Source organism: Dromaius novaehollandiae, chromosome W (genome assembly GCF_036370855.1).
Source record: "Dromaius novaehollandiae isolate bDroNov1 chromosome W, bDroNov1.hap1, whole genome shotgun sequence".
In the NCBI taxonomy this organism is placed as follows: Eukaryota; Metazoa; Chordata; class Aves; order Casuariiformes; family Dromaiidae; genus Dromaius; species Dromaius novaehollandiae.
Window position 1 is genome coordinate 40,407,557 of NC_088130.1, and position 15,640 is coordinate 40,423,196.

General features: G+C 40.7%; 1 protein-coding gene across 7 annotated transcripts in view; it reads left to right on the forward strand.

The window, feature by feature from the left end:
* Positions 1 to 7,059: 7,059 nt before the first annotated feature.
* The window catches only part of LOC112983665 (hyaluronan and proteoglycan link protein 1), a 69,168-nt gene continuing 60,587 nt past the window's right edge, over positions 7,060 to 15,640 (forward strand). For 3 of the 7 annotated variants that reach the window (XM_026100925.2, XM_026100924.2, XM_026100930.2), the window contains exon 1: positions 7,823 to 8,029. The gene's annotated coding sequence lies outside the window, so the exon portion shown is untranslated. The other 4 variants (XM_026100928.2, XM_026100926.2, XM_026100927.2 and 1 more) reach the window with 4 other exon arrangements.

Here is a 15,640-nt window from a genome sequence, read left to right on the forward strand (position 1 = left end):
CATTTGCCTGAAATAATCTCTTTCATGATATCAAATACCAAAGATCAGTCATGTTCATACGGATTGAAAAACTGTTTTCTAGCCTCTGGAGAAGAATACCTGTGATCCTTCCGGCATGAAGCATTTCTCACACACACAGAAATTGCTGACTTTTCAACAGGCAGAGTGGACGTTCTTCAACTATTTTGGTGAGTCACATTGACAATGAAAACATATACACTACTTTTAACAAATGGCTGTGGTGAAAGCAAAGCAAGTAATGTAAAGTTAATGACAAATCTTTCATCTTAATGGCTATCTGATAAATCAAGATTTAAGACAATTGAAGTTGGTAGCTTAAAAGGTATCTAAAACACTACTGGATTTGCAGTTGAAAGGTTAGCTCAAACAATTTTCTACTTCCATTACTTTCTGAGAAATATTTCAAGGCTTAGTTTTCAAGGCTTAGTTTTCTCCTATCTAATGAAACAAAATCTATTTATTTTGGGGGGTGTGCCACTATGCAGTGCTCGTTGTGGGACCTTTGAGATGTGCAGGAGGTTTGATATAAGTGCAAAGTATTTTTATTGCTAACTTGCGAGTTGACAGGAAAAACAGTTTTCTGACTCTGCTTATAGATGACCTAATACATCGCGAAGTTTTTTTTTTTTTTTTTTTGTCTTCCTTCTTTCCATACCACCTTCTTTGCTTCTTGATCACAATCTATTTCCATCTCACCAGTTCATCTTCAGGATCTCCTAGGAAAACAGAGACATGATTTAGAAAACAACATATAGAGCTTAGAGAAGATTAGAACAGAATATATGACTGGCCTGGTGTGTTGCAGAGGTACAACTACTTGAAAAACACAATATTAATATTAAAAGATTTCTCAGAAAAGCCTAGAGCTGGCCAAAGTTTATGATAAGACCAATCAACTTCCAAAGGCAAAGAAAACATAGATCAGAAGATAAAATGAATGAATGTTCTTGAGGAAAATGTGTAAAGGTTGTGTGATGAAGAACTAAGTCAAAAGTGTATTTATAGGAAAATGATTCTCCTGATATTATCAGGCAAGATGCAGACCATGTGAATTACTTTTACATAACCCATATATCTATCTCAAGAGAAACTGATGCCAGAACTGATATAGTCTGTATTCTTTTGTGAACTTTCTTTGGTGTTCCATTTCTTTACAAGCAGAAATGAGACTATTGTAAAAAGAAAAAGTTATATAGCTAGGATTATTAAACAGCTATGAATGTCCCAACCTCAGTCTCATTAAAACCTGACAATTAGTCTGGAGAGAACACCCTCAAACTGTAAAAAGCCTAACTTGTGAAAAGAAGGAAAAAATACTATATGCTGAGAAAATATAAATAATTTCAAATGGAAAAGCCGGCTGTTCAGTTGGCATAAAATCATTTCCTTTATTGTCAGTCAGTTTGGAAAACTAGTGTTTTAATATGTTGGCTTTTGTTTTCATTTTTAACTTTTATGTATCTTACTCGATTTCTCCGCTTGTTTGTATTTTTGTTTAGTGCTCCTTTTTAAGTAATGCATTTTCATAAACATATAAGTTATATTTTAAAATGAGTAGGTTCTTCTCTTCTTTTCTGTAGATTTTTGTGGCTTTATACTGGTGAGTCATCGTGTCCATTCTGCTGAATTTTCTAAGTAGAAGTGGTGTTCATAACCTACACTTTTCACCATATACTAGCTTTTACTGTATGTCTTCTTCCTCAGCAGGATCAAGCGTGCTTCATTTTTGCTTTCAAGAAGACTCTTTAACAGCTTTTTTCTATTCTGGATTAACACTGAACATCTCACTTAATGTGAATATATTACCAAAAGAAAATCAGTGCTAAGCTATAACTACACAGCTACAACAGCTAGCTTTGAACTCAATGACAACTGAGGACAACAGTTAAGGTAAACTTTTTTTTTTTTTTTTTTTTTTTTTTTTAAGCACACAAAGATCATGCACATCTTGTCAGGTTACTCCACTGAGTATTGTAGCTAAGGATTAGTTGTCAGGGCCCTGGAGTTTCAGCTAGTCATTTATTATTCTTTAGGGAATGCGATTCACAGTTATTAAGACTGTCTAGCTAAAGAAGATCACTATCACAAGAACTGGAAGCTAACTGAATGACTGCAACCTAAAATAATGATGAGTGGCAGTAAACAGAACTGAGGGAACATAGGAAGGTGGTAGTGTTTGAGGTGCCTTTGGGATTGGTATCATTTAACACACTCATTACTGATCAGGAAGATAAGTTATGTGTAAGAAGAATGATAATGAAATTTGAAAAAGACTGTAAATTAAGAATTAAGAACAGCTGAATAACAAGAACAGACAATAAATTTCCTGTGGGTGAGGAATTTCACTAACCATGTGTGCTGAAACCTGATTTTTTGAAAATCCTAAACAGAGTACATTCCAATATTGAGGAACTGTAATTTTTGTATCAGATGTGTGTGTTTTGATGGTTGCACCAAAAAAAAAGAATAGTAATTACACCAGCTACTGTGATTTGAAAACTTGTATGAAGCACTTCAGGACGGCAGAACTTTTAGGTGCTTGAAAACTCGATAACTCAAGAACTCATCAGTCCAAAATGAAGAAAGTTTAAGAACCTGTTCAAAACAAACAAACAAAAAAGAACCCCCCCCCCCCAAAATGAAACTCTTCCTCTCGTACTTTTGTGGTTTATCAGATGCCTATGTTTCAGCTACTTTTTTCCCAGTATGCTTTTCCTCAAACCTTGAAAAATAGTCAATTGTAAGTGGTGCCAGTGGGCATTTCCAGATGATTTTCAAAAGTGGCCCTATGCAGCATGAATTACAATATTTGATTTTGCAGTGAATAGCATCCTGACATCCATGTTGAAAAATAAATTCAGAATAATTGGGACAATGATACTGAACATATTTTGGAGTTGGCGCTCTGTTGCTGTTCATCTGAGGTGAAGAACAATAATCAGTAGGACTATGAAGTTGCTGGTCATGGCAGTGCTCCTAGGTAAGAGCAAACACAATATCTGTTCATCTTGTCTGGGTTGGGTTTAAGGTAAATAGCTTTCATTCCACATGCTTTCACAGTCAGATATTACAAAAAGAAATCTAAAATGTTCTTCTAAAAAAAAAGAGAATGAAACATCTTTTGTCAGTAGTATAGATATGATCCTGCTGTTACGGATGTTTTATACAGCTGATGAATGTGTAGGGAATGATTTGCATGAGGAACTATCCTTCAGCTAGAGCTAAGGGAGCATCTCTCCAAAACTCTCTGTGGCATTTGTACAGAAACACCACAATCAAGAAATGCAGATTAGGCCTCCAAGTGTGAGAGAAGTGCTGATCAGATAAGTTACTTTTGAGACAGTGCATAATAGCTCATCCTGTTCTGTACAGAACATTTTTTTTAACCCTAGATTCTTAAAATGCCATTATGACTGAGCCACATTTCAAATTAACATTATGCTTATTTTGAAACTACAATCTTTGTTCAACATTCATCTAGCAAGATTCATCATGCTAGAACTTAAAACATGAAAACATTTGCACTGGTTCAAAACAATGTCCCTCTAGCCCAGCATCCTATTCAGGAATAATATTTAGCACTGGCAGCTGTAGAGTGATTACGAAAAAGAGAGCAAGCAGAAAAAATGGGTCTTTCATTGATATATGCTCCTGGTATCCAGCAACCAGAAGCATAGGAACTTCCTCAGCCACAGACTACTTTTGAGTAAATAATCTACACTAGACTTGTAGCCATGCGTCTAGCTGTGACTGTAACTTCCCTAAACCCAGTATAAAATTGCATGTGGATTTCAGAATTTTAAAAAAATGGCATAAAATAAAACAAAACAATGGAATTTTATAAGCTAATTCATTTTTATTTGTATTTCTGTTTCTCATATATGTACTGAACTGGGGGGGTTTTTTGTAAAAGATTTAGGGAAAAACCTCAGTCATTTTGCACCCTCAAAAGCACAGCTAAGGACTTCCTGAACAATAGAATACAGAGGAATCCCCACATGCCACTACTTTCTTTCCGCTTCCATATCCATTAAGGAAAGAAGGAACAGATATTTCACTTGTGCTGCTTGTGGGTTTTATGGAATCACAGTGGTGACATTGTAACTTACGGCAATTTTTCATAAGCTTTTAATTCCACAATGAAGGAGCATTTTAGCCTCACTCAGTCCAGGATCAACATGAGAAAAGCTTGTTGCCTTCCTAATTTATAAAAGCTAATGTTGCATTGATAATATTTGATAGCATTCCATCATCAAGTTTTCAAATGCTGTAATGTGCTGGAATGAATTTTATTTTTAAGATTTTTTAGAGGGATTTATATGAGACTTCCAGTTGTATTGTTCTCTAGTTACTTGCTTCTGATTTATAATTGGAAAATATAGTGAAAGTCCATACAGGCTCAATTTCTGGGATATTTCTGTTGTTTCTTTTTATTTACTGTTGTCTCATAAAAAAAAAGCTAGGGCCCCTGAAAGACTTACTAATCTAAAAGCCACAGCATAGCTATCAGATCAGAGCACCAGTGGTGTAAATTAGCTTGATTCCATCACTTTCTGGGAATGAGCAGCCAGCCCAGTTTAATTGCAATAGTTTTCCCGAGACATTTCAATTTCCCAGAGTCTTTTTCAATGCTCTATCTGGCATGACCCTTTTTAACTTCTTCAAAGTCTTTTGACTATTATGAGGAGGAAAAAGCCAGGGGAAAAAAAAAGAGAGAGGCTTTTTTATGTTTTTGTTTACTGGAAAAAAAAAAAAAGAGGGTTGGGGAAGGAAATATAACGGCGGTGGGAAAGCTGGGTAAAACGCCTGCTCTGCATCACGCTCGCAGCGTTTCCTGAGCTGCAGGGACTTCACGCTTGTTTCTGCAGCACGGGAAGCAGGGGCGGCGCAGAGACCTGGGCCGGCCGGCCGGGCAGGCGGGGGTCCCGGCAGCCCCCGGCCCTGCCAGCCCCGGCGGGGACGCGTCCCGCCACGGTGTCCCGGGGCTGCCCGGGCTCCTGCCGCCCCGCCGCCGTCGCCGCCCCGCCGGAGGGGTGTTTTCACTCCCTGCCCCATCAAAGCTCCCTCTGTTATTGAAATATGAGGCCGCTTCCTCTCCAGCGGAGGCCGCTGGCTGGAGGTGGGAATCAATGGGCCTATATATTCTCCCCGGGGTTATAAAGAAACGTCCCTTTGTTCTGCAGGGAGGGCCGAGGCCCAGGCCCTGCTCCCCATCCATGTTATTTTGGGGGTGTCTGTGCTTGTCCGGGGTCATACTGGGTCCTGTTGGATGCTGAGGCCAGCTATGTCCTCAGGCACCCCCCAGGCATGCCACAGATACAGCCCTGGGACTGGGATCACCCAAAATGCTGAAACGCAGGCCCACATTTACACACACATGCGCATGCACACATACACATGCACACGCACACACACACACACACGCATGCATGTGCACACATGCATGCACACACATGCACATATCACTGAGGGCTGATAGAAACCTCCTCAGCGCTGACGCCTCCTCTCTAAAAACCCAAATCTGCCCCATCTTGCTAATTCTTGGCCCAAAGTCTGGGACGCACAAGCAAAAAGGGAGTTATTTCTACGGCAGAAAGATACTCAGGATCAGCACAAAAATCAAGATGCAATCCCTGAATCCCAATCCAGCCAGGGAAACTTTATCCCCAGCTTCCCCAATACGAGACTTACGAGACTCTTACAGTAGCAAAAACATCCCAGTTCTGATGCAGTTTGGGGATGAATTTGGATCTGGCCCTCAGATCACTGGAGATCATGCAGCTTTCAGCCTTAGCCTTCCCTCCCTAAAATTCGAAATGAGGCACCTTTAGCCACCCTTACCTAATTTTTTTTACATTTGATGTATGTACGTTGTGTGCATTTTTACTGGCCACAATAACCCTGAGCTGATACCTTAATATTTCCAGGCAAAGTCCTACAACACTGAACTTTTTCAGGGCGATCTGCTGTGAAGCGTCTGATCACATGCAGCGGTGGCTGACCCCTGCTTGATGAATCTGGTAAAAACGATGGCTTCAGACATGTTTTTGCACCAGGATGTGTTAGGCTCTGGCATTTCCTGATCAAGTAGGATTGATGAGCTGCAGTCTCTTTTGATGGTGCAGGCTGAGAGCTTGACACCCACAATGATAAAAGCTAACAGGGTTCAAGCTGAAAAATGAAGCTGGAGAGTTGCAGTTGTTGCGACATGGTTACACTCTACTGTTTAGCATTTGAGAAAGGGAAGAAAAGAATAAAACGAATCCACAAGATGAAGTTGCCTGGGTTACCTGTGTTTTCTAATCTAACAGAATGCAGGGGCTGAGGAAACAGGCACACGTGTTCTAGTGCTGTTGGAGAGGCAGCTCCAAGCACTGGGGTTTTTTCTTTTTTTCAATTGAAGGAAGAGCAGCTACACTTATTTTCAAAGAATATAACATTAGTTAGGCCCCAGTTTGCCAGGCTGTAACACACATCAAGGCTGCGTGGGGCAGGGGGGGCAGGGGCAGTGTTATTATTTTTTGTTTAGGTTGGTTGATTTGTTTTTTAAATAATGGTCACATGCAGAGATACAACAATGGCAGCACCTTTTGTCTGCTCTTGTAAGAGTCAAGGTTTAATGTGTATGCTTTTCATGCCATGAAATTTAGGGGTTTGGGGCCAAAAATTGCATAGATTAGCACACTCCTTGGGGTGGGAAAAATGCTTCCCGATGTGAAATGCACCATCGTCCAGATATTTTTGATGCTGGAGGAACAATTTGGCTTGATTTGGTGTTTAGAAATTTGAATGTAAAGACTTGGGGCCAACGGTTGCCCGGTTTTAGGTTTTGTGATGCGCGTGCTCCGAGAGTAAAGGAGTGACCGGGATTTGGGGAGCGATAACAGAAGCTGGACTTGTTTCCTGGATTGATAATTCAATTGGGAATTGGGGGTAAAACAAAAACACAACAGGATCCTGCTAGATCCAGCTGTTTCCTCCCCTTCCCCCCCACCCCCAGCACTTTCTCCCTTTCTGGAAACATGTTCCCACCCTCGGAGTTGGTGGGGTGGGGGGTAAGTAGGGAGCGGGGGCTGGGAGCCAGCAGAGGCGAGTGGTCAGAAGTATCATGTTTCGCAGGGAGTCTCCCACCCCGCAGCCAGCCGCCCCCGCACAAGGGCCCGCCGGCCGCTCGTGCCGCGTGGTGGGGGTAGCGCGGGGCTCGGGCTCGGGCTCGGGCTCGGCCGCGGCGCGGGGCACTTCTGGGGGCGGCGCGGGAGGGCGGCGCGGCGCGGGGCTGCGCGGGGCAGCGCGGCGGGACGCGGGGCTGCAGGCGCCGGGACGTCGCCGGGTCCCGGGCGGGACAGCGTGTGCGTGTGCGTGTGCGTGTGTGTGCGCGCGTGTGTGCGTGTGTGCGCGCGCGTGTGTGCGTGTGCGCGTGTGTGTGTGTGTGTGTGTGCGCGCGTGTGTGCGTGTGCGCCTGTGTGTGTGTGTGTGCGTGTGTGTGTGCGCGCGCGTGTGTGTGTGTGTGTGTGTGCGCGCGTGTGTGCGTGTGCGTGTGTGTGTGCGTGCCTGTGCGCCTGTGTGTGTGCGTGTGCGTGTGTGTGTGTGTGCGTGTGTGTGTGTGTGCGTGTGTGTGTGTGCGTGTGTGTGCGTGCCTGTGCGCCTGTGTGTGTGCGTGTGTGTGTGTGTGCGTGTGTGTGTGTGCGTGTGTGTGCGTGCCTGTGCGCCTGTGTGTGTGCGTGTGCGTGTGTGTGTGCGCGCCTGTCTGTGCGCGCGTGTGACCGCCGGGGCGGGGGGTGGGATGGGTGGGGTGGTTATTTTCTCCTCGCCTTCCTGGGGGCTGAAGGGAAGGCACGTCGAGCCGTAATTAAGGCATCTCGGAGGCGTACTCGACTCATGACGTGTTGCTTTCCTTCTGCTCTCGGTGAGAAAGTGGCTCGCCCTTCCCTGAATCAGGTCCTCTGCCACCCAGAGCCACCAAGGGACAGTCGGGACATAGGCACTCACACGCGCACCCCAACTTAAGGTGAGCACCAAAACTTCCTCCGCACTGGGCTGTCCTCGCTTTCACACTGGTGGGGAGTTGTGAGAGCATCTTAACTTTGGAGCTCCGCGCAAGGTAAAAAATCAACCCAACTTCTGGGAAAGGTTTTTACTCTTTTCTTCCTTCAAATCGGATGGGGATCCAGTAAGCCACGGCTGTGGCATCAGCTCCAGAGCTGTGCTGAAGGATTTTCAAGCAATCTAATTTGGCAGCGAAGGGGGGTGAGGGGGGAAAGACGGATAGTGAAACTGCCTAACTTCGATGCATTTGACTTTAAGTGCTCCGTGTTACCAAAGGAGAGATCATATTGCAACTGCAGATTCAGTCTGAAATATAAAAGTTGTATACCTCAGACCTATGGCTTCCTCCTATGGGATTACACATCTCACAGATATTCATCTTTCTTGAGGGATTTCTCCATCTGTTGGATACTTTTAGAAGCTTTTAGGACATAGAAAAAGGAGGACAGTAGACTGAGCAAGAATTTGAAGGGCTGGGAGTGCATTTGTATAAAGCACAGACTATCCAGGTAGAAGGGAAATCATTTTGATATTATGTGATAAATTATATGCCGATGTCACATGCGGCTATTTATTGTGAAAGAAAGCCTGAATAACATTTGGCACAGGTTTCTGTATCATCTCAACTCACCAAGAAAGTTGGGATGCCATAGCACTTTGAACATGTAACTGAAAGTTAGCTGGTCCATAGCTGTGATAACTACATAGTTTCATTGGCTGTTTGTTTGCTTTTTGGTGAGAGAGAGGTGTAATCTGAAATGTTTCTGATGGCAAAACTACTTGTGTGGTAGGTTCAGATATAAAGGGTTTGAATTAATTTCCATGTTCAAATTGTTCATTGCTTTTTATTTGCATATCATTAGGAAGGGGGTTGATTATTGCTAGGGTCTCTGGGGGGAGAAAATATTGCAGTATATGTTGCTGTGTGATGTCATAAACTCATCTAACTCCTCAAGGAGACTCTGGGAACCTGGCGATGTGCGCAAGAGAATCCTGTGGATTATTAATGTAGTGTATTAAGATTACTAAGGCTATTTTAGTGCCTGGATGTGGAAAGAAGTTATCTAGAAAGATTTCCATTGTTTTGTTAGGAAAACATTGTTAGGAATGTGTATGATGTGGTAGTTGAAAACATAGATGCAGTGAAGCTGTGTAACTATGGATACACACCCTCTCAATAAGCACTGTTTCTAGAGCCTAAGTATTTTCAGCACGTGGAAAAATGTATTATGAACAGGGAAATTATTATCGGCTCCTGTGGAGGGAGAGCCAGGACTCAGCAGTCTCATGCCAAGGAGTGTCATATGGAGTGCCAGATCCTCGTGCTACAAAGAGCCAGCTCATGCTTTGCTTGGTTTTTCATATCTAATGGAGGCAGATCTTCAACTCCTGTAAAGCATAGCTAAGTGGAGTTACTCTGAAGGCATTATCTGATACTCTAAACTATATGTGCTTACCTGTATTAAGTGTCCTAGTAACTAGGGAAAGGAAATGAAAGAAATAAAGCAGGAAGGAACAAAAAGAAAGATAATTTCATGATACTTTTCAACATAGCAGTTCAAACAAAATGAGAAAAATAATTTTGTAGGGAACAATTATTTCAAGCTAAATAGGTAATAAAAATGTCAAAGTAATAATCAAGACACTGTTGGTCTGCACTGAAAATGTGCCAAAAGGCCTATCTTCATAATAAGATCCCTAAATGTCTAAGCAGAGTCTAATGAGAAAGAGAAACCCCCTTCCCATGTCATTATGAAGTGAAGTATTAGCTATAGCAATGTCCTATGTAGAGACATGACTGACAGGGTAATGTAACAGATTTCCACAGCAAAGCATCCTTTCATTATATACCTAACGGGTTCAGTTTCTTCTCGTTTTCTGTTAGCGTGGTTAAAATAACTAGTAGGCATTAAAAAAAACCAAAAAAACTAAGGTAGTACAAAGGCTTGGGTTTATGGAGGAGAGGTTTCAGAAAAGGGTGGGAGTTTCCTGTGCTATGCTGTAGTGCATTTTTGTTTTTACAATTTGTAATCGGGCGAGAGGAACAATTTTCACTGCATTGAGAGCTCTCCAGTCTCTCTGCTTTTATGTAGAAATGTGACTGAATGAAATACCGTTGCCCACTATTTGTCACAGTCTGGGCTTTGGAGCTAATATCAATACTTACTTAATCAGGTCACTTAACCTCCCTGCCTCTCAATAAAAACCAGGAAATAATATTGACCACCTTTAGAAAGGTCTTTGAGATCTTCGAATGAAGAGCGACTTTGCAATTGCTTACATTTAAATATATTCCAATTCGCTGCAAGGATTAAAGAGTTAGGACTGAAATTAATATTTTTGCTTTTCATTTGCCTTTGCACTAAAGCAGTGGTTAAACTATCCTTGGATTGAAATACTTCGCATTTCTATGTTTCATTGTAAACCTGGCAGTGTATTTCATTATTTAAAGTTTCCTACAAATTGAAAGTACATTTTTGGGAAAAAAGTCATTTTCATATTACAAGCGTCTTCTGTTGCTTGTGAGGAAGTATTAGACATTCTGTCTCCACTGTCAGTAACTGCAGCATACAGTCCGGCGCTTGAAAAGGTAGCTTGTAATTTGCAGGTAACAAAATGTTCTTTGGGGGAAAAAAGAGTCTGAATATACTTAGGATTTCAATCAATAGCATTGAAGGAGGATTAGAGGAAACAGCTGGCTAAACAAATATTAGGTGTAGAGTGGATGCAGTGGTATAAATTAATAATGCAGTTCTTTATCTGCTCTATGAATGGGAGGTTTTGTGGAGATAAGACAACCTAAACATGGTCACTGTATGCCACCTAGTGGATACTGCAAATAGTTTTTCAAAAGATTTTTTTTCTTTAATTCTAAACATCTGTAACTAATCCAGGTGCAATTGAATTGTAGAAGGTAACTTTAATCTGTTTTACCATTAAAAGGTATCAGCTAACTTTTTTTTCCTTTCTTAACTTAGATTTTTAGGGGAGGTTCTTTCTGATTTTTAAGTGTCTGTTAGGTGTGGTAAAAAGCGGTTCAGCTTTTATTTAACATAATTTGCCACCAATATCTGTTTCCAAAGACTTGTTAAATCATTCTGCAGCAAATATCCACAAATTTATACTTTGTTTGTCATTACTGAGCAGCTACTGAGAAAGTGAAGGGATTTTTGTACAAATATTATGGCAGGAGAGAAGATATGTTCAGTAGTAAGGATTTCAAAGCTGCCACTGCTTCCAAAACTCCATTGTCACAGGGAATGTCCTGTTGTTAAACCATTTTTCAGTCCCTGAATATCTTTTCAATGCTAGCCATAGACAAAGAAAGTGTCAAATTATTTCTGACGGCTAATAAAAGGTCATAAACCCTCTCCATCTTCCTTTTCTGTGCATGTCATCTGTCTCCGCCTTCCTCAGACCTCACACACATATCTGCTGGACTGTGCTTTCTCTTTTTGGGGAAAGTAAGGTGGTTTTTTGGTCCACCAGACTGTTTATTCAGTAGTAGATCTTTAGCTGATGTCAATTCTCGTAGCTCTAAAGAAGCCAATGAAATGGCAGGAATTTAGGCAGGCGTACATCAGTCTGGATGTACTCTGTGACTGCTTTTATGCTCTGTGACCAGCTACATGCTCCCTCTTCCTAAGCTTTTTTGGAACTCCTCCGTCATCACAGCTCCCACTGAGGACATGTCCTCGGCACCTAAACCCAGCAATGAAGCTGCACGTTATTCTCAGTGGCTAAAGGAGCAAATAGGTACTAAAATACCTCACAAAATCAAGCTCTCTGTGTTTTGATCGCTCCTGATTTTCGTCACTGTCTGAATGGTAAATTGAATTACAACACCACACTTAATGGAACAAACAATTTCCATGTCCTCCTCATTCCCTTGCTTTGAAAACACGTTCTTTGTTTCCTTTTAATTAGTACAATACAGAGGAAATCTTGAACATGATCAATGGCTCTGAAGACAAACATTTTAAAGATGCATTAGGAAATCACAGAGCAGTAATCAGACTGAAGACTACGCAGAATAGTTTGAAAACTTTTCTCAAGTGTTATATGAAATATGATCATAGGAGGTTGTTAACATGATGCATGAGTTAACAGCTAAAATGAGAAGGAACCCTGCCTTCCCGTTCATCAGGCGAAGTTTACAAATGAAACTCTAGGAAGGTAAAACGCCACAGCGGCAAATGGGCTAATTGATTTGAAGCTATGCTTCACAGGTGGCTATGGCCTTTCCATAGGTGGCTTTCATTTTAGCTCATCCCAGCCTGGAATTGAGACTCAGAGGAGCTGCTGCCGGGGTCCAACCCCAGCAGCAGTGATGAGAGTCTCTGCAAGGCCACTGAGCTCCCGCAAGTGAGCTTTCCATGAATGGCACGTTGAGCCACTGCCATTTCTAGAGCAGGGCACATGTGGTGACAGAATCCACATCATTAATAGTCTGGCATAATAGAAATAAAATCATGAGAATAGAAGAATGTCACTAGATATATGCTTCTTGCTTCAGAAAATGTCATCTTGGCATTTGTCTAATAGCAGAAGACCATTATCTTGAGACAGCTTTCCATTAATAATATCGCCTAATTCCTTTAAATGCTTATCATGTACAACGACCATATGGGCAATGGAGACAGGTTAGATTAGAAATGTGTTTGGAAGAAATCTAAGTAGTGGAAGACAAATGTTTCAAAGTACTCCAGAGGGAAATGAAAAAAGTTATTTAGAGATAGTTGAAATTTGGATTTGATCACTCCTGGTCTATACTTTTACAAGTAAATGTATTAGGCAAGTCTTTCTTTTTTGTTTTTTTTTCCTTCTGCATGTGTTATGTCATGTTAATTTACGCTGCTTATATCACATTACCTGATGACTTCTCCTGTCAAGTGTATCAATAGGTATTAGTGCAGTGTACCATAAGATACAATGGCATCTATTACAAATAACATTCCTTTACATTTAGTATTCCTTCCCTACCATAATGTCTATAGGCATACACAGCAGTGAGTCTGTGTATTTCTATGCATATGTGTACACATATGCTCACAAGCCCTGTTAGAAAGTGTAATTCATTTTTCAGAGCCTGATGATTGAAAATCGATTGTGTTAAATGGCAGCCCACTGGTGATTTGCAGTTTTTAGCACACGGACTATTACCTCCATTGTTTTAAAAATGGTGATTCATTATTCTCCTAGTTAGTGGCTATCACTGCTTGGCATTTGTGTTTTAGAAGATCATATGCACAAAAGCAATGGCACAATACCAGTGTGCTGTTATATTCTGATCCTACATAACAATATATAAAAAACCTTACTTACATTAGTAATTCACTGAAATCTATAGAAACTCAGATAGGACTCAGTGAATAAAATCATTCATCTAGTTGCAGAATGACTTCTGCAATTTCTCACATGGCTGATCAAAAAGCAATATGTAAAGCACCTAACCTGTAAATGTGTGTAGCTTTATAGACATTAGTACCTCACTGATGTCAGTAAGGTATTCTTTCAAGTAAGGTTATGCACATTTACAAAAACTGGAGCAATCAAGGCCTGCAACTGTAGACTTTACATGCAGAAGAATTTGTTTAATGCAGAAAAAAAGCATTCATTGGTAAAACGATTCCCAAAACTCTTCAACTGGAACTGAACAACCATTCATCTATTAATATTTAAGAAAATACATGCCACGCCCCAAAATATCTATGTAGTGATTATTTTTTCCATAAACATACTTTCAGAAAAGCAGAAAAAAACCCTGAGTCATACACAGCATTAAAAAAACTGCTTAGAAATGGGAAAAGCACATTCCAAAATTTCCCATTTTGTAATATCTGTGAAAACATTATAGTGTTGGGCCCAACCAAGAGATTTATAAGAAGCATGTCAGGCAATAATAATATTCAAATAGGTGCGGTAGTTACTTGACTGAAATTCCAGTAATACGTACGTGTGTGTGTGTGTGTGTGTGTGTGTGTGTGTGTGTGTGTGTGTGTGAGAGAGAGAGAGAGAGAGTGTGTTCATGTAGTGCAGACCATAATGGGGCTGCCACCTTCTGGTAAACACTCCTTATTGCCTGACGTGGCTTCAGACTGTTTTCACAGCTGGGATGCTGTACATGCAGTAATGAGGCTCCGCATTTTTAATTTCATGCCTAACCTGAAAGATTACCAAACACATCATTGTTATTTTCAGATATAAAATGTTTGAGGGTTTCTGGAACAAAATTTAAATATTTGCCAGGTCACTGTAACTTAAGTTACTTTAAAGCTTTGATTATATAGTTTTAGAGTAGTTGTCCAAATTGGGATTTCACTTTTACTAGCAAGTCAGGCAGGTAGGCTGGTGAACTTCTATATTTATTTTGTGTAAGAAAAGAATAAACCATTAGATTTTTCAAAAGCAACCTCCATATCTGATTTCATCTGTACTTTATTATATGTCCCATTTTGATCAAATCAGACAACAAGAAAAACTTTCCAAACCCAGTAGGGCTGTTCCCAGCAGGATGGGAGAATGATAGTGGCACAAAGAACTTCTTCATAAGCAAGCTAGGAAAAACATTGTCTTGATGAAACTATTGTAATATGTTTTCAAAACTGGTTAGGAAGTCAATAGCTCACTGTGAAAATAGAAGCACATATCAACTGGGGTTTTTCCAGGGCTAGTCAAAGTTGATAATCTTCAATATTTTTATTGGTAACCTGGACAACGGAATAGAAAATACGGTTAAGTTCTTAGACAACACAAAACTAGGAGAGAGGAAAGCATTTTGGAAGCTATGCATAAAAGTTAAAATGATCCGCCTAACTGGAGAAAAAAATCTGGAAAAAAAATCATTCTAATAAATGCAATAAGCTAAATTTAGCAGAAATGGTCAACTACAGAAATACAGAATGGGGAACAGCTGGTTCAGAGTAGTTCTGGGGTACTCAACCAGAACATGATTCAACAGTGACACGTTGTTGCAAAAACAAAACCATACACAAAGGCGAATAAGGTTTAAGGTCTTGTTTGAGCTTGTTCCCAGTGTCAAGCACTGAATTTTAAGAGCTGTAAAGACCAGCTAAAGAAAGTCTTAAGGAAAATAAGAATGATAGGAATTAGGAAACATGACTTGAAGGAACTGAAAAACCTATTACGTTTGGTTAAAGAAGAATACATTGAAGGACAGACTTTAAATCATAAAAGGGTGCTGTAAAGATAAAGTGAATAATCTGCTCCCTGTGTCTATAGCAGATAAAAGAAGAAGTAACGGGTGCATATTGCAGGAAGAAAGATTGGGGAAAGAGATTTCTAAATGTAAGGATGAGAAAGCTCAGGAGTAGGCTGCCTGAAAAGTCTGTGGGGTCTCTGTTGTTTCAGGTTTTAATACCAGGCTAGACAAAATGCGGTTCCCTGTAAGCCAGTTTCTCTACGATTCTACTAACAGAGAGTTTCTTATGGAAGATATTACTTTTGAATGTTCTGAGTAGAATCAGTGGTTGTTTGGGCATCTAAACCTCACAGAAGAGTATTTAAGAAAGTCAAAAGAGGTTCATAAGTTTTCAGGGTTTGCGGCTCATGA